This window comes from Rhinatrema bivittatum, chromosome 8 (assembly GCF_901001135.1).
Source record: "Rhinatrema bivittatum chromosome 8, aRhiBiv1.1, whole genome shotgun sequence".
NCBI lineage: Eukaryota > Metazoa > Chordata > Amphibia > Gymnophiona > Rhinatrematidae > Rhinatrema > Rhinatrema bivittatum.
This window is the reverse complement of record NC_042622.1, coordinates 36,470,818-36,489,666: the sequence shown is the minus strand read 5'-3', so window position 1 is coordinate 36,489,666 and position 18,849 is coordinate 36,470,818. Positions and strand designations below refer to the sequence as shown.

Genomic DNA, 18,849 nt, shown 5'->3' with positions numbered 1-18,849 from the left:
TTCACAAACACGCATGCAAGTCACCTCTGGAATAGATTTCCTGGCAGCAAATAACCAAACCTGAACGGTAGGAAAACTTTCAAAAGGTTGGGGGGGGGGGGGGGGAGAAAGAACATATTAATTTTATTATTAGACAGTTACAGTTGGGCAGAGTGAAGCACGGGGAGATAAGGAGACTTGACCAGGGTCAGGCACAGAATCAGTGATGCCGGGAGATGAACGCTGTAGCCCGAGAGTGCTGCGATAACCCCCACCTTCCTTTCTCAGGAGAAGGAGTCAGCTACTGTACTGCCTAGAGTCAAGAAATTCTGATGCACTGCAGATGAGTTGAAAACTCTTGGTCAGAGCCAATGGAAGCACTAGGCAGCTGCCCAGAGTGCCACCAATTGTGGGGTGGCAACGGCATGGCCTCTCCTTCCCGCCCGTGCAGCCCAGAGGAGAAGGTACCACGGAATGGACCCTGCGCAGGCAGGCAGGAAGGAGAGGCTATAACGTTGCCAGCAGAGGCAGAAGACCAACGGCGGTATTGGTCCTGGTCCCATGTGAGGAGGAGGAGGAGGAGGAGGAGCTACAATACGGCCCAGGACCAGAACAAGAGGTAGCAGCGAAGCAGTATGGTCCCCGCCCACTCCAGAAAGAGTAATATCGGCCCTGGTCCCTGTTCAGCTGTAGGAAGAGTGGCAGCTGAGGCTGCAAGAGGCAGAGAAGTGTCAGTCCCTGCAGGCCTAAAGAAAGAAGAAGAGTACCCTGGGTTGCAGGGCCTGAATGAGGAGGCTGTTGGTTTTGTGCTTCTGGGGGAGGGGCAGTGATAGACAGCCTGTATGTGTATGTATGAAAGAGAGAGAGAGCATGCCTGTGTCTATGTATGAGAGAGAGAGAGCACGTGTGTGTATGACAGAGAGCATGTCTGTGTGTATGTGTATATGAGAAATAGAGAGCATGTGTGTGTACTTATAAAAGCGCATGCATGCATATATATATATATAAAATAGAGGGCATATCTCTGTATGTATGACAAAGAGGACGTGTCTGTGAATATGTATGAGAGAAAGAGCACTCATCAGTGTATGTATAAGAAGGCATGTATGTATAAGAAAGAGACGTGTATGTATAAAAGAGAAGGCATGTCTGTGTGTATGAGTGAGTAAGCAAGTATGTGTGTATATATGAACGATAAGAGAAAGTTTGTGAGCAACAACCCTCTTTCTTATGCTAATCTATTACAATCTCAAGGCATTTGGAAATCAAAAGATCCCACGTATGGACAGCAGGAGATTTTTATCCTTATGAGTTTTAATTATTGGGTACTGTATGACTTGTCTGCTTTTTTAGTTTATTGGTATTTGGAAATTTTATATGACTTAAATTATTAGATATTCTTCTATTTGTCAGCTGTTTTGAAATATTCTTTTTTTATTAGTATGGTCTATTGATAATGTATATTTTTTTATTTTGTTGTCATTTTATGAAGAATGGTGATGTTTCTGTTTTTCCATTGTTGCACTACATACAGAATCTGGCTTCTTGTGGTTTCCAGTTGTTTTTATCTATATGTTTCTATTTATAGCTGATGATGTCTTTATTCTTTATTTGGTGAGGGTCTGGCTGGGTTCTACATACATGATCAAGGTTGTATTCTGCTGGCCGGTAGTTTCTGTGTAGTGATTTATAGAAGCCTGGCTTGTTCTATTTTCTTAATAGCAGGCATATTAGTGTTTTAGGGTCTGGTGTAATATTTGCAGTGCTGCTTTTTCATAGTTAGGATTGTTACTGTTTGAGTAATGGCAGTTAGTGCTGTTTTGGTATGGGAGGTTTACTATATTGAAATTGCTCTACAGTTTATTTCTGGCTTGCTGAGGGCTAAACTCATGCCCAACAAATATTACAATAGGCTTAATACCAATTCCAAGTGTCCTTTTTATTTTTTCCTGATGGGTTTTCTGGTATGCATGGCACCACAACAGTGCATGTAAATATAATATACATGTTGCAAATTATATTTTTATCTTAAAAGACTGTACTTTGAATGTTCTTTTTATCATAAATGCATCATTTTTAATTCTGTGTGGGGAGAGAGTGACCTGGGAGGGAGGGGGCAGCAGGCCATGAGTTTCGCCTAGGGCGCCAAACACCCTTGCACCAGCCCTGCTCTTGATTACCGTATTTGTACATTATAAGAAAATTATAGGTTGAGAAAAAAAAAAAAAAGAGGCCATCTTTATTTTATTTATAATCATACTCACTTTTGACTGCAGTGAGAGAAATGTTCAAAGTCAGTTATCAGATATCAATAAGCCTGTCTGAAAACTGGCTTATTGATATTCAGCTAAAAAGACTTGGGACTTCCACAGCATGCATTCTTTTAGATGGATTAAAAACAGGTGTTCCTGGGTATGCATTTAGGTCAGGGGAGCAAATTTAATTTATTTTATTTTGTTGATACACATTTCATATTCCCCCCATACCAAGATCTAAAAGCAAAATTTGCCAATTAGATTACAATTGTCCTTACAATTACAGTAATTTACAGTTTACAATCTACATAGATATGCCTATATGGGATTTTCAAAAGTAAGCAAGCTATTTCAGCAGCAGCCGCACCCCACATACAGTACATAAGTGCCTTTATCATATACACTTTCCACTGGCTAATTTTCAAAGCAAAATCAATCACATGGGCAGTTTCTCTTTGAAATGTTGCTACACACAGGATATTTGAAAATGACCTCCAGTAACTATCCATTGTCCTTCAGAAAGGTGTATTTTACACTATAGTTTAATACATTACAGACGTGAATAGACGATATTACTAGTAGAAAGTTGCTGTTTAAGGTATTTCCTACCAGTCAACAACGTATTCCTGTGAGCTCTGCTGCAGGAGGAACGCCGTAAAACATGGCGCAGGTATCAGGGGTGCTGAGCATTACAATCACAGATGGGATATTTACTGAAATAGTAATCTGACTAATGGAATGGCCACTGGCGTGTGTCTTCTGAGGTCAAACTTCAGCACAATAGTTTCTTTGAAGCAGGGTATTCCTGCCGAGCAGTAGGGGTGTACAAGGAAAAAAATATGTTATTTTTCTATTTATTTTGGCAGCAGGTCAGAGGAGGAGATTTCATTTTGTTTCACTGCTGTCTCTTTAATGGGTGCTAAATCATTTTAGGGCATGCACTAAAGCCATTTAGCATACAATAAAATGAGAGAAATGAAACATGATGACATTTTGTTGGATTTTTGCGTGATTTTGGCATTTCCCTGTTTTAAAACAACAGCAAATTCCTATTGCACAGCACATGTACAACCCTTCAAAAAAAAAACTGTTTCTTTAATGCTCTGCTATAATTGTATTGTTCTACCTTTGACTTCTGGACTTTGTCGAATTTTAGGTTGGCAAGTGCTGTGTTTGTTCTGTGTATTATATTTTTATTGATGCCTCGGAGAGAGAGATTCATGAATGAAAAGAGAGGCTAATGTGAATCTCTCTTTCACAAAAACACTTTTAACCACAGATAACGGGATGCCTCTCTTAAACAGAAAAGAAATGTTAATTAATTTTGTACTCATGGGAAAGTATATCTACAACTCCATGGTTTCTCTAAAGCCCCAGACTTTTAACTGCCTCAAATGATTGATTTCTTTTAGTTTAGAGAAAATTAGTCATCACGTTTAACTCTATAGTTTCAAGTTAAAAGGTGAGATTTACAGTACACAAGCTTGTATTAAGAATGAAGGCCTTTTGCTTGTTGTTGTCGTTTTAATCCTGTCTACTTTTTGTCAGTGCCCTGTAAATATCTCCTTCACTCATAATCTTCAGATGTTTGCTCTTGTGTTGTCATTGTTAAGGTGAGAGGAATCCTGACAACACACAGACCATCTATGTTTGAAGGAGCAGGGGATGGCAGGTTTACAGAACACGTGCCAAACCCTCTAACTGTTCCTGTTCTGATAAACATTGAGTACTTTGGTTGTATTAATTTTCTTATCCAGTTATTACTTCTAAAGTAGGAATTCTGATTATCTCCCCTGAATTAAGAAGGGTGGTGCTGTGCAGCTGGGAGGTATCTGTTTCTCAGCATGAAGGCTAAATGCAGAGTGGCATTGCTCATCCATTCAGGTATTTCATGTTTCCTTATGTCATCCACACAAATTCAGGGGACCGGCTGGCCTACATTTAGAAGAAAAGTCCCTCAATCTGGTTAAAATATGGACCAAGATTATATTCTATACTGCAAACCAAGCCCCGGGGATTTAAGGAGCCTTGGTAAATTGTGATACCATTGAAGGGTCCAACAATAAAGATATTATAGTAGTTTAGCTTTCGAAATCTCACAGGTCCTAGTAAGCTTATCACTACAAAATATTTCTTGTTGGCCCAGTAAACAGTGTCACAGTTCACTAAGATTCTGTTTCTTCAAGGCTGAAAAAGCTAAGAGAACTCTGCATTGATAAGGTTTAATATCCCAAAACTATTTTTCTTACACTAGTCCCTCTTCTCCCCAAGATGGTGGAACCCTTGATATTACTATTAATGTCAAAGGGCTTAACAAGTAAACTGACCCCCATCACTTCTCGTCCAGGGCAGCAGAAAGACAAGAATAATGAACAATCGAACAACAGCTGGAAACACATGGGAAACTTGTTTCACAGAGAATCTGTAGTAGCAAAAAGTGAAAAGGTAACAGAAGCATGACCTACTGGCACAATTTGAAATGCTTAAAAAGCCATACTCAAGAGAAGTGTTAAGGTTGTAAGAACGAAAGGCAAGTGAGTAAGATGAAACATTAGAAGTTCTAGTGGCAACGCAGGCAGACAGGCTGCAATTAGAGAACGGACTAGCAGCTGGGTCTGCTTGACAGGCTGCTAGTTCACTTGTAACTAGAAATCCTAGAAGAAACCCAGGTGCTTGCACAACTAGTTCTGTCTAGCAGGTTGTGCAGGGGACCTATGAGTATGAATATCTGGGCAATAACCATGCTGGTATTAGTAGCTATTTAGATTATTGCACAGTTTTGTGGTTAGGTATAGAAAGGAAGAACTAAATGGGGGGAGGGGTGGGTGTGTGGATCATCTGCCCAAGATAGTAGAATACATATCAGGAAGACAACAAAAACTGTCCTGGATAAGGAATATCTTACAAATGGCATTTATCTTTGTAGAGTGGACAGGAATAACTAGGCAGACTGGATGAGCCAGTCAGCTTTCTTCTACCATTATGTACTGTAGCTCCTTGTGACAGAGTATACCGACAATTCCCTCATTCTTCCTTAAGGAGCCCGGTTCAGATATCTAACCCAGTTCCCCCCCCCCCCCCCCCCAAGCAGAACACTGCAAGGGATTCTGGTTGAAGGGGGGTTTCCTTCATACTACCATAAGAACCCAGGCCTAGAGAGCTAGAGGAGGCCTCAGGGGAGCTGGTAGGACCACACGGGATATCAGTATGCTGTAAGTCTACCTACTATTTGTAACAGATGCAAGGTGAGCTATTACTTTGATTTATGCACTTTTGATGTACTGCAAATAAATAACTGCACCCAAACCAAGTTAGACTTGTATTCCTGAAATTGTTCCTGTGGCTGGCCCGAATAGGCTACACCCCCATACCAGTCAGCACTCGGGCACTGGGTAACAAAGGGAGAAGCACAGACCATGCAAGGCGCCATAAACTCACAGGGTGGGAAAGACAGTCTTTTCAAGGCCCTTAGAGTTTGGTCTCACTCTGGGGCCTCGTCTGCTCACCAGTCCAGTCACTCAAATGAAAAATAAGTGCACAGACTCCAGCTCTGTTCAAAATAAAAGTCTTTACAGAAACTGATGAGCAGGCAATACAAAACTCCAAAAATCTGGGACACCAGTGAATAATACGCCACTACTGTAACACAAAGTTCAAATTCAATACCACCATAAACAAAGTCTTTTTTTTTCCAAACTCACAGGCATACCAAAAAGTCAAACTCTTAGGGGCAGGTACCCTTCCTCCCTGGGCCATCCCAGCAACTTTTTGGCAAGCAGATCTTCCTCTCTCTCTCTCTCTCTAGGGGAGCCTCTGGCTGCTGTGTTTAGTCAGTCAGCAGCTCCTTTGGGACCCTCCAAGTACCAGAGCAGCTTTTTTCTGAAACCTCCCAAGGAGAATCCTCTCAGAGCTCAGTCTGCGAAGAATTTCCTTCTTTTTGGGGCTCCTCAGACTCAGAGCTTCTCCACAGAAACATTTCTCTTCATAATAGTCTCCCAGGGCTTCTACCCTCCTGGAATCCCTCCTCCGTCCTTACAGTAAGGCCTGGCCAATAGGGATGTGCGGTTGTGCAGTTCCAAAATTTTCTGTTTGTTTCTTTTTTTCATTTTGGATGTTATTTTTTCGTTTAATTTTCGTTCAATTTATTTGCCAAACTGAAAAAAAAAACCCAGTAAAGATGAAAGCAGCACAAAATTAAATAAATAAAAAGAGCTTCTGGTGGTCCTTCCCGAGCCAAAAATCTGAGCTGGATGGGCACCAGGGCCTACCTGGACCTGAGCCTGCCAGAGTTGGCTCAGTGCTAGGACTTTCCCGGAGCCAGCCAGGCCTCGTTCCCTCTCCTCCCCCCTTTTAAAAGTGCTGGGACCAGGAAACTCCAACCACGGTGCCCATTTATCCCTTTCCTGGATCCTGGTTCCAAAAGGGCAGGAGTGATGCCCATTCGCTCCCGCCCAGGTCCCAGCATCATTTCAAAAGTGCCAGGACCCAGGCAGAAGTTAGTGCCCATCGCTCCATTCCTTTTGGAACCAGGAAGGGGGTAAAGGTGGGGGTCAGGGTAGGAACTCCCTGGCCCCAACCTTTTAAACAGGGGGGAGAGACCAGGACCTGATTGGGCAAGCTCTGGAGTAGGCTGAATTCATTTTTTTGCCCAGGGAGGCCCAATTAGAGCCAAGGGAGATGTGCTTTATTTAAAAAATAAATAAATAAAGTAATGCCACAAATTTGAAAATACCTGAAACTTTTGGGTATTTTTATAGAAGGCTATTTTCAATTTTATTCCATTTAGAATGGACTGAAAATGGCCTCATTCGTTGCATGTTTGGCATTCATCTGAAACGAATGCATATCTCAACCGGCCAGTTTTTTCCTCAGGTCCTAGCCACCTTTCCTGAGCATGAACTCTTCTTCTCCCTGAATCTTCCCTATGGAGGGGCAGGCTCAATGGTACCACTCTATAAAGAGATGGATACTCCTAAGAACTCCAAAGCTTGGAATCCTGTATCACTTGCAGAGACCCAATCCTCCTCCCCCCAAAATGGGACAAATGTAAGAAAGACAGTGTTGTTCATTCTCTCACTCTCATTATAGCAATATGTAAAAACTCTATAGGAAACAATGTCAGTCAAGTAGAAGTTAATGTTCTTGCCCGTCTAGCAGTTATAAATTAGCTTAGGTCATTGCGCTAACAGGCACTGATCTTTATATCATAAACTAGCTTAAATTATGTGCTATGAATTGCACTCTTTATTGGTATTTATTAAGTTTCATCAGTGAAATATAGTACCACTGGGAATAGCAGAAAGACAGGTTTTGCTAAGCAAATGAGATATTTTTACAGCACTAGTAATTGATTTCGGCCACAAGGGTTGCAAGCAAGACATCAAGCATGAAAATTATTAACATTATGCAAATTTCACCAGTCTTCATTTTAAATCTTATTTAACAACATAAAGAAGTCAATAAGAAATGCATGCAGCTATGAGTCAAATTCTAAAAACTGTGCACAATGTTGGTTCATGACTGTAATTAAAGGGAAGAGACAGCAAGGGAAAACGTAAGACTTACAGATAAGTGTCTTGACTATAAGTATAGGTCTCACACCTCATGCACTGTCAGAGGGAATCATTTCATGCCAGTGAACAGAAAAAGGCCAATTACAATAACAGGATCATCAAGATGTTGTAAATAATCATCTAGTACAGCATTTAGATGAAACTAAATGATTATAATTCCTAATTTATTTCTCATTTTTATTGCAATTCTGCGAAATAAGTGTTAGTGAATTTGACAGCTCCTCATACTTAATCACCTGCTACTAAGCATATTAGATATTAGGACACTGGTAAATCAAGGGTTTGGCCCTCTTGGACAATATTCTCCTGTGATATGGCCTGTTTCACAATCACTTATTCTTGCTGACACAGGATTATTGGTGCTCCTGCCTGCCAAATAGCTTACTGGGATTGCCATGACCCTGCGGCCCCATGCAACCCAAAGCTTGAACTTGACTGTGTGTGTGTCCCACACCCATTCAACACTGCATGTATGTGCAAGAGACAAAAACTGTCTACTGTTGTCATTTTGTGGTTATTTTTGGTACTGCAGCCTCTCATGGTTCACCAGAGATAAAAAGTGACTATTATTATAATAAATAATCAGAAGAAATCGTGGCAGTGTCTGGCCGTGAACAGTTCTTGCGGATCATCCATAGGGTTTTTATTTCGCCTGCAAGGATGTATCATATGGGAATTGTCCCCACGGTAGCCTGTCCAAAATGCCAGAGTACTGTAGCCACTCAATACCATGGCATGTGGGAATGCCCACTGATCCAAGAATTCTGGGCCAAAGTGTGGACACAGATGACTTTTTTATGGAGATCATACCACCTCTGGTGGTAGGCTTGGCGATTATTGGTGTCTGAAACGAATACTTGGATGGAGACCAAGCTCAGACTATGAGGGTAAGTCAGTAAGTCACAAATCTCTCTACTAAGGTAATAAAACATATCTGTAATGTTGTCATATTCCATAGATGGCAGCACCTTAGAAGTGCTTATGTACATAAATAGTAATTTAAACTGTGCATGCGCAGGGGCTGTGTACACAAGGAAAATGGCTGCCGTGTTGACAAATTGTACGGTCGAAGAACAACGTGCTTTTGTCCAATTTTTATGGGCTAAGGGCTTAGTGGCAAAAGACATTCATAAAGAAATGTATCCAGTATATGGAGAGAAATGTCTCTCGCGTAAAGCAATTTATAACTGGACTGATAAATTTGCACAAGGACGTGCCAACGTGAACGACGAAACCAGACCTGGTCGACCTGTAGAGATTGCAACAGAGGCAACTGTGAAGCAGGTTGAAGAGATGGTTCACGCTAACTGGAGGGTAACAATTGACGAAGTTGCCAAAGAAATTGGGTGTTCTCACGGATTAGCATATTCCTTAGTGCACGATGCATTGAACTTTCACAAAGTCTATGCAAGATGGGTTCCCAAACAGCTGACCGAAGACAATAAGAACAACCGGATGGGTGTCTGTTTGGAAAATCTCTGCCATTATGCAAACGAAGGTGAATCAATGATGGCACATATTGTTACTGATGACGAGTCGTGGGTGCACCACTATCAACCAGAAGCGAAACGCGATTCCATGCAGTGGAAACATCCACTATCACCGACACCAAGAAAGTTCAAGCTTGTGCCTTCTGCAGGAAAGGTGATGATGACTGTGTTTTGGGACAGAGATGGGATACTCTTAACCAGTTTTCAGAAGCATGGTGAATCTGTTAATTCGGCTTCCTACTGTGCTACTCTATTAAAGCTTAAAGGAGCTATTCGTAGAAAATGCCCAGATCTGGAAAAAAGAGGAGTGCTGATTCTTCACAATAATGCCAGACCACACACTTCGAATGAGACTCGTCAGACAATTGCGAACCTGCACTGGGAAGTTCTTGAACATCCACTATACAGTCCAGATTTGGCATCCAGCGATTTTCACTTGTTTGGCAAACTGAAAAGCCATCTCGGTGGTAAACATTTCACCAGCGATGAAGAAGTGGAACAAGAGGTGAAGTGCTGGTTACGATGCCAGCCAAAAGACTTTTACGCAGAAGGTTTTGACGGACTTTTCAAACGCTGGGACAAATGTATAAATGTTCGCGGCGATTACGTTGAAAAGTAGTTGGTTTTTCCAGAAAAACTGTTTGTGACTATATTCTGTATATTTCAAGGTAATTAATTCATCTTTTGCATGTAAATAAATTTCATGAATATTAATCCCATGTATGTTTGTGACTTACTTACTGACTTACCCTCGTATATTACTTCACAAAGCTATGGGGTTGGCAAAAAAATGTATATTAACGAAGTGAATACAACCGGACCCTCCAACGTTGGAGTTTTGGTTTTCCGAAATGTATACCCTATTGCAGTTGGATTACCGTACCTGGTATATGTCTGAACCCCGTGTTAAGGGAGCATTCACCAAAACCTGGTCCCCATTCATCCAGACTCTAGCACAGGACTGGAAGGACAAATTTACAGAGGTCGGGGAGATGACGACATAATTCCCAAAGACGGATGTCGGGCACAATGGACTAATTCATGGTGCTGTCTCAAGCTTATATCCTTGGAGTCTGGTCAGTGATTAGATTCAACTATTGCCTACCTATGCTCACTAACTACACTAGCTAGCCAGGCAATGCTTCGCTGTACTTAGAGTCTCAGTCAGCATTTCCCTCACATATATAATTTAAGTACTTCTCAGTAGTATATGTAACTCTATTTCTATTCCAATTGCTCTTCTGGGGGGGGGACGGGGACAGGGACAAATATGAAAATGGTTCATTTGTATAAAAACTAGTTTGTGTCTATGTACCTATTTTCTTGTATTGTTGATGGTTTTTCAATTAAAAAAACAATTTTGAACCAAAAAAAAAAATTCAGAAGAATTATTGATTGTGGAGTCCTTCTATGCCCCAATAAAATCCCCTGAATGGTTCAAAATACTAGCTACCTTTTACTCAGTAAAAATTTTGGGACAAAATTAATGGTAGATTTGTCCCTTTGGAGACAGGGCATGGCTGAAGCCAGCGTGCCATGGGACTGTGGCAGGTGCCAGAGGAGCTGAACAGGCTGCAGGTGCTGCGCTGGTCAGCAACTAGGAAACATCAGATGGTGAGAAAAGGGATCAGCTGTGATTGGGTGAGTGTTAAAGAAGGTATTGGCTGAGGGGATGGGTGGGATGTGGTGAGAGGGGAAGCATTAGAGATCATCTTGAGGGATGGGAGGGGAAGGGTGTACTGTGCGAGAGATGTAGACAGAGGGGATCAACACCAGGGTTGTGAGTGCGAGAAGGGACTGCCACCAAGAGTGGATATTTGAGGGAGTACCAGGGATCGGGGTGGGGGATTGGAAGAGAAAGAGGACTGTGGGTAGGGAAGGAAGAAGAGGTGGGGATGTGAGGGAGAGTGGGACCAAAGCTGAGAGGGATATCCCACTCCCATCCCAAGTACTGATTCTGGTGAAAGAATAACAAGAAATTATGCATTTAAAGAAGTATTGTTGCAATAAAGATGGCTGGCCCAAATGGTTTTTGTCTACTAGTTATTTGATTAATGCAGACAGACACACGACTTTTATGTTTTGTAATGGAGAAGTGTTCTCGCGTAGAATGCTGAGAAAAGACAAATGATGTGTGTGTCCCTCTTGGAACATTACAGAGCCAGCCTTCTGGGCGAGAAGACTCAAAGACAGCGTGGCCTGGAAGCAGTATCAGGTTTATGGACTAGAGATGTGAATCGTGTCCTCAATCGTCTTAACGATCGATTTCGGCTGGGAGGGGGAGGGAATCGTATTGTTGCCGTTTGGGTGTTTAAAGTATCGTGAAAATCGTGAGCCGGTACACTAAAACCCCCTAAAACCCACCCCCGACCCTTTAAATTAAATCCCCCACTCTCCCGAACCCCCCCCCCCAAATGCCTTAAATTACCTGGGGGTCCAGCGGCGGTCCAGAACGGCAGCGGTCCGGAACGGCCTCCTGCAATTGAATCGTGTTGTCTTCAGCCGGCGCCATTTTTCAAAATGGCGGCGGCCATAGACCAACACGATTCGACTGCAGGAGGTCGTTCCGGACCCCCGCTGGACTTTTGGCAAGTCTTGTGGGGGTCAGGAGGCCCCCCCAAGCTGGCCAAAAGTCCCTGGGGGTCCAGCGGGGGTCCGGAAAACGATCTCCTGCCGCGAATCGTTTTCTGTACGGAAAATGGCGCCGGCAGGAGATCGACTGCAGGAGGTCGTTCAGCGGCGGTCCGGACAGTCTACAGTTATCATACTCTACTAGAACATTTGATATTGTGGCCATTATTTAAAAAAATATTGGTATGTATTGTCTACCCATCAAATTTTTCAACAATTATAATGTTTTATGTTTTCAAGGGGAAAATATATTCAGGACCCTGTGGTCCATTCAACTTTAAAAGTGTTAGAGGACAATGATGTTGCTCTGTCGGGACATGCAGTTTGTGGTGAATGCTTGTTTTGTGAGTCTACTTTATCAGGTATCAAATGGTGCCATCCTGTAACGAATAAAGAATATTTGTGACACCTAACACATGTAAATCGTCACATTTAATATACATTATCATGTGTCATTGCAAATTAAATTTCAGCATGTCTTAGGTTTGAGTTGGGTCCGATATTGTTCCGTGGCCACAATAGAGCCTGACAAGTTGGTACTCAATATCACTTTTATGACACAATCCAGAAAGACAAAGAAAAAAGTTAAAGGTTATAACATGATAACACCACTGCCCATAATTAGTATGGAAAAAATATGCAAGTGCACTGCAGTCTTACTTACAGTATGAAAGCACTTGCCTGTTTTACCATGTTTTAATTCAATTTTATTTTTTTTCAATTTTTCATTTCTTAAAAAAAGAAACATTTTATGTATGTTTTGAAAAATGAAGGGGTGTGGAATCTTGGTTTTCCTACAGTATAGTTTTCTTATCCATTATCCACTGCCCCTTAAATTGACACCAGACAAACTTTAGCTCAAAAGGCTTTGTTTATTAAGTATATATTACCTTTAATTAGGAAAAAGAACCTGTTTGTTGGAGTATCTGAAACTAGCAAGGATTACGTGTTGCCAAACAAAATAAATGTAACTGTCCCCTCCTTCCAAAACATAACCCTGCATGTCCCTGGCTTCATCAGGGTTTCAAAGACAAGTCTGGACAAGTATTACAAGAGAATATCTATTTCCAGGAGATAAGAGAGGAAAGGGGAGGGGGGCTGAGGACTTCATCCCCTGTCATGCCTCATTCTTGTCTTGCCCAGGATGTCATCAGCCCGACTTGTCCAGGCATGTTACAGAGGAAGATCTATTTCCCACAGCTTGGCAGACACCTACAGCGTTATCTCAAAGTCTGCCCTGCCTAACTGTTTTATTTGTAAAAACATCTAAAAAGCTGCCAGGAGGCAGTAAAAAAAACAAAACAAAAAAAACAAAAAACGGAGGAAGCAGATGAAGAGGTTGTGTGTTTGAAACTTTTCCAATATATATATACTAAGGGATTTTCAAACAAAAACAAAGTTTATGTTACTCTGACATACACGCTTGTCCTCTGGCTTCCTGAAAGTTGCAATAAAAAGCTCCCACTGGCACTCTGCAAAACTGTGACTCGACCCTAGGATGTGATACAGGAGTTACAAGGTAAGGAAAGAAAATTTAAAAAAAAGAGACAGTAAATTTAACATTTCTTAAAATGATAAAAAAAAAATATATATATATATATATATATATATATATATATATATCAAAAAACCCCAACGTGATACCATTGGAGACAACTAGCACTTTTTACATATACTCAACCAACTTATAAAACCCCACAATGTTTTTTAAAAAAATTATTAATTTTTTATTAGTGTATTAACACTCACTTTACATATATATTAATACAAAATTACAAAATTATATCAAATACATGATTATTACACACATTAAAAAATCCTATGAGTCCACCAATTATTAACCCTCAATTTTCTCCTAACTACTAAACTCAATCTCACCCTCAGTGGACTTACATATACTCTATGATGTTGTACTTGGTCTTCTGTAACAAATCAACCACTAAACTATTGAACATTTTATCTGCATAGCTCAATTGCTATGCCCATCAATCTTAACACAATTTAGTGGTATGTTCTATTTTGAAGATTCCATCTTCCATCCCGACAAGGGCCTTGTTTCGCCAATGCTGGCTTCTTCAGGGGACTACTTGTATAGAGACCAAACATCAACAAAACCAATGTCTTCTATTTCATATATCTGAAAATCACACAACTATGTTAAAACAAATCTATTACCCACAATAATCCTCCCACCCCTCCATAATCATATAATTACCCAATCCTCAACAATATTCAAACATCTTCTTTACCCCTATTTTATCAACATTCAAAAATACTTCGTGATGTTTCATTAATAATTACAATAGAAACCATGATATTTAAAAATTCTAACCTGATACCCACTCCTGCCTAAACTGAAAGGAGTGGATTCAGACCAACACATCCAATTCACTCCGGCTGAATAGCTCCAGATTTTAATTATGAAACTCCCGAATATGAATGTGATCCTACAAAGTATTATTGGTCCAAAATTTTGAGTTGGGTACGCTTTATTGATGATATTTTCTTTATTTGGACGGGGTCCTTACAGGCTTTTTTTGAGTTTAAATTGTGGATGAACTCTTTGGACGTTAATTTACAGTTTACTTTTTCATCACATGCATATACCATCTCGTTCCTAGATTTACAGATTTATAAGCAAACTCGACGATTGTTAACGTCTATACATATAAAAAAGACAGACCGCAACAATTTGTTGCATTTCAGCAGTTTCCATCCGCAGAATCTCCGAACAAACATTCCGGTAGGACAATTTTTGAGATTGAGACGGTTATGTAGTGGTACGGATGAATACAAAAGGCAAGCAGAGTCAATGCGGGATAAATTTGCAGCAAGAGGATATCCAAATAGGACCATCAGGAAAGCATACAAGAGAGCATTATATGCAGATCGAGCTTTATTACTTCAAACACGACAACGTACGGAAGAAGAAAGATTAGTATGTGTACTTCCTTATTCACAAAAAACTCATAAGATTCAAGATATCATATCACAACATTGGCATGTCTTAACACTTCATGATTCTTTAAAAAATAGACCGGTATTCGCCAAAACTAGAGGGCGTAATTTACGAGACTTATTAGTACATTCGGATTCACAGACAGAAAATACAGGACAAATTCCTGGGCAATATAAGTGTCAAGGCTGCTCAGTATGCAAGCATGTCATTGAGACACGAAGTTTTCAACATCCTACCATGTCTTATAAACAAGTATTGAGCCATCATTTTGACTGTGGTACAGACAAGGTGGTATATGTCATTTTATGTCCATGCCAGAAATTATATATTGGACAAACGAAATTACCAATACGGACTAGAATTATACAACATAGGAGCTGTATACATACAGCCAAAACAGAATCCCCCCTGGTTAAACACTGGCAGGATTATGGTCACACAGAAGATCAGCTCAAATTTTGTATTTTACAGCGACGTTTAAATAGAAGGGGAGGAAATATTTCTCAGGATTTGCGGCAAACAGAGCAAAGATTTATATATTACTGGCAGACTACGGCACCTAAGGGGCTTAATGCCGCTATAGAATGGGAAGCCTTTGTGTAAAATAAAGCGTGACAAACGGGGTAAGGCACAGATAGTACGTTTGGTGGGTGGGAACTCATTGCGTATAACATATGCTTTCGAGAAGAGCATGGATTGGAGAGAGATTCGGACGTGAGTTGGGATTGGATGTTATAGAAAACGTGGAGAAGTATATAAGGGTGGTTTTGAAAGGAGGATCCTCATTGTGGAAAAATCTTTGCAGCTGACGCACGGCTACATGCTGAGGAAGGTGAGTGTGATCAATCATTGTAAAGGAGGAAGTTGACTAAGAACGGTTTGGGGTTGTTATTGTCTTGATTTTAAATTTATAGAAATTGAAGGTGGTTGAGAATTACCGGGAATAACTTTGAAGTCAAATGAGAATGAACTGAACAGCGGTAGCGTGCAGTTGCTTTGGAAATATTTTGAAAATTGAGAGAAGAGCTTGAACAGCGGTGGCGTGTAGTTGTTTCGGAAATATTTCGAAAAGTGAGAGAAGAGTTTGAAACTGCAACACTATTGTGAATAGTAGTTTCACTGTGGAGGAAAAGGTAATTTTTACAATTTAAATAGACATAAGAATAATGTGAGGGAGCGTTATTGGTCTTGCCTCACAGGTGTTACATTAATAGAAAATTGTATTTTGTAATGTCTATAGGTGATGAGAACCAGTTAACACTCTTTGAAAGTTTGTATCCTTGGTAGACGCCGGTAGAGAGGAGTTGGTGAAGAGATAAAGGTAAGGTTCTATTAGTCTTTTTGGGGGAACATCAGAAGACGATGCCAGATTAAAAGAAACCGAGATAATTTTTAGAAATTATTTATTTTTGAAGATGGTTTTAAAGATGAGGATCTAATTGAATAAAAGAATATTCCTTTGAAAATACTTTGTAGGATCACATTCATATTCGGGAGTTTCATAATTAAAATCTGGAGCTATTCAGCCGGAGTGAATTGGATGTGTTGGTCTGAATCCACTCCTTTCAGTTTAGGCAGGAGTGGGTATCAGGTTAGAATTTTTAAATATCATGGTTTCTATTGTAATTATTAATGAAACATCACGAAGTATTTTTGAATGTTGATAAAATAGGGGTAAAGAAGATGTTTGAATATTGTTGAGGATTGGGTAATTATATGATTATGGAGGGGTGGGAGGATTATTGTGGGTAATAGATTTGTTTTAACATAGTTGTGTGATTTTCAGATATATGAAATAGAAGACATTGGTTTTGTTGATGTTTGGTCTCTATACAAGTAGTCCCCTGAAGAAGCCAGCATTGGCGAAACAAGGCCCTTGTCGGGATGGAAGATGGAATCTTCAAAATAGAACATACCACTAAATTGTGTTAAGATTGATGGGCATAGCAATTGAGCTATGCAGATAAAATGTTCAATAGTTTAGTGGTTGATTTGTTACAGAAGACCAAGTACAACATCATAGAGTATATGTAAGTCCACTGAGGGTGAGATTGAGTTTAGTAGTTAGGAGAAAATTGAGGGTTAATAATTGGTGGACTCATAGGATTTTTTAATGTGTGTAATAATCATGTATTTGATATAATTTTGTAATTTTGTATTAATATATATGTAAAGTGAGTGTTAATACACTAATAAAAAATTAATAATTTTTTTAAAAAACATTGTGGGGTTTTATAAGTTGGTTGAGTATATGTAAAAAGTGCTAGTTGTCTCCAATGGTATCACGTTGCGGTTTTTTGATAAATAGATAAGCAGATAGCACTGGAGGAGACGATAGTGCCAAAAATTTTTTTTTTTTTTTTTTTTTTTTGTTTGCTATATATATATATATATATATATATATATATATATATATATATATATATATATATATATATATATATATATATATATATATATGTTGTAAGTTTTCAAAGATGCACAGGTTATAAAACGGCTTATGGCTTTCAAACAATACTTTCCTAAAATATATTGGGTCATTTCAAGTCACAATATATTGTTTTTTTTCCCCTTTGAAAATTTTTTTTATATATTAAAACTTATGATGGGGAGAGGAGGGGGTGGATGGCACACAAATCCCTGCTAATATCAGTAAGGAGAAGAATGCCTGTAATCCTACACTTGTCCCCAAGCAACCAACATGGCTGCCCCCATGGGCAAAAAGGGGCAGGGTTATGGCAGGGCTTAACCTGGAAGCAAATGCTGATTGGCTGAGAGGCAGGGTTTAACCTAGAAATGAACACCAGTTGGCTGAGGGGCAGGGATTGACTCAGAAGTGGGCATGGCCACCTGTCAAAATAAAGTTTTGACGTTTGCTGTACCCCTAAACTACTTTATATATATAATTACACACACACACACTCTCCCTCAAACAAAGGCCTAAAACTTGGTCGTCCAATCACAAAGTCCAGACAGATTTTTACCTTAGAAGTGCAGGTGCAAACTGATATCAAGCACTTTCACAGGAGACTTGCGAAGACTAAAGCATGCGAATGTCATTGCAGCCTTCCACGCAGCTTCCCAGTGAAGTCTGAGAGCGTGGCATAGCCCAAGGGGCTGCTAAGCCGCTGAATTATCCCCGACTCCCCATGGAGACAGGAATGGATACTGGATCGGCGCGTCGAGGCTCAGAGACAAGAAACAGAAGAGGGGTTCCTAAATCTCTTCTAGACTGTTTTAAAAATTAAACTCTACACCTGAGCTTAGCCCGTCACGGCCGAGTACAGAGTCGGTTTCCAGCAGCGGGGGGAGAGGGCAATTGCCTTCACTGTCTCATTCGGCTTCCTGCACCTGCTAGCCTCTCAGATGAATCTCTCCTGGCAGCTAAGTCCACACCGAAAACTGGCTACCAGACCAAGGCACTTGACTGAGGGAGGGATAATACACTGGTGTGGATTAACCTGTCTGAATGCTGAGAAATGGTCTTTGCTGTGTGTAGGAGAGTTTACCTCTTGGGTAAACTCTTGGATGAACATAGCTTCCTTAATATCTATTGATCTCCCAGACAATGTTCAGTGGGAGAACACTGGCAACATATATCAACTTGCGGTAAGAAAATGAATAGACTGATATGCTATTTACTCTGTGAAATTACTACCATACAAAGTGAAAAAATGGGTACACCATGCCAAAATCACTTTGTTCAACAGACATCTGATATAATAAATATACTGCATGTGGTGGAATTCCTCATAAAAAGCTCTCATAGAAAATTGAATCATTCAAAAATGTAATCATCATTTTCGAACTCAAAAGTTCTTAAACTGTTTTTCAAAAAGTTATTTTTATTGCAAATAAAATGTGTCTGAGCAAAGCAGACATAACATTCCAAAAGTCTACTCACAGCTCTTTTATATGCAGCCCTGATATGCCATTTTCCATATATTCCTGTACTTTGATTT

General features: G+C 40.2%; 1 protein-coding gene across 2 annotated transcripts in view; it reads right to left on the bottom strand.

Annotated features, from left to right (window-relative positions):
- Positions 1 to 18,849, bottom strand: part of GDAP1L1 (ganglioside induced differentiation associated protein 1 like 1) — a 175,534-nt gene that overhangs the window by 98,043 nt on the left and 58,642 nt on the right. The gene's annotated exons all lie outside the window — the stretch shown is intronic.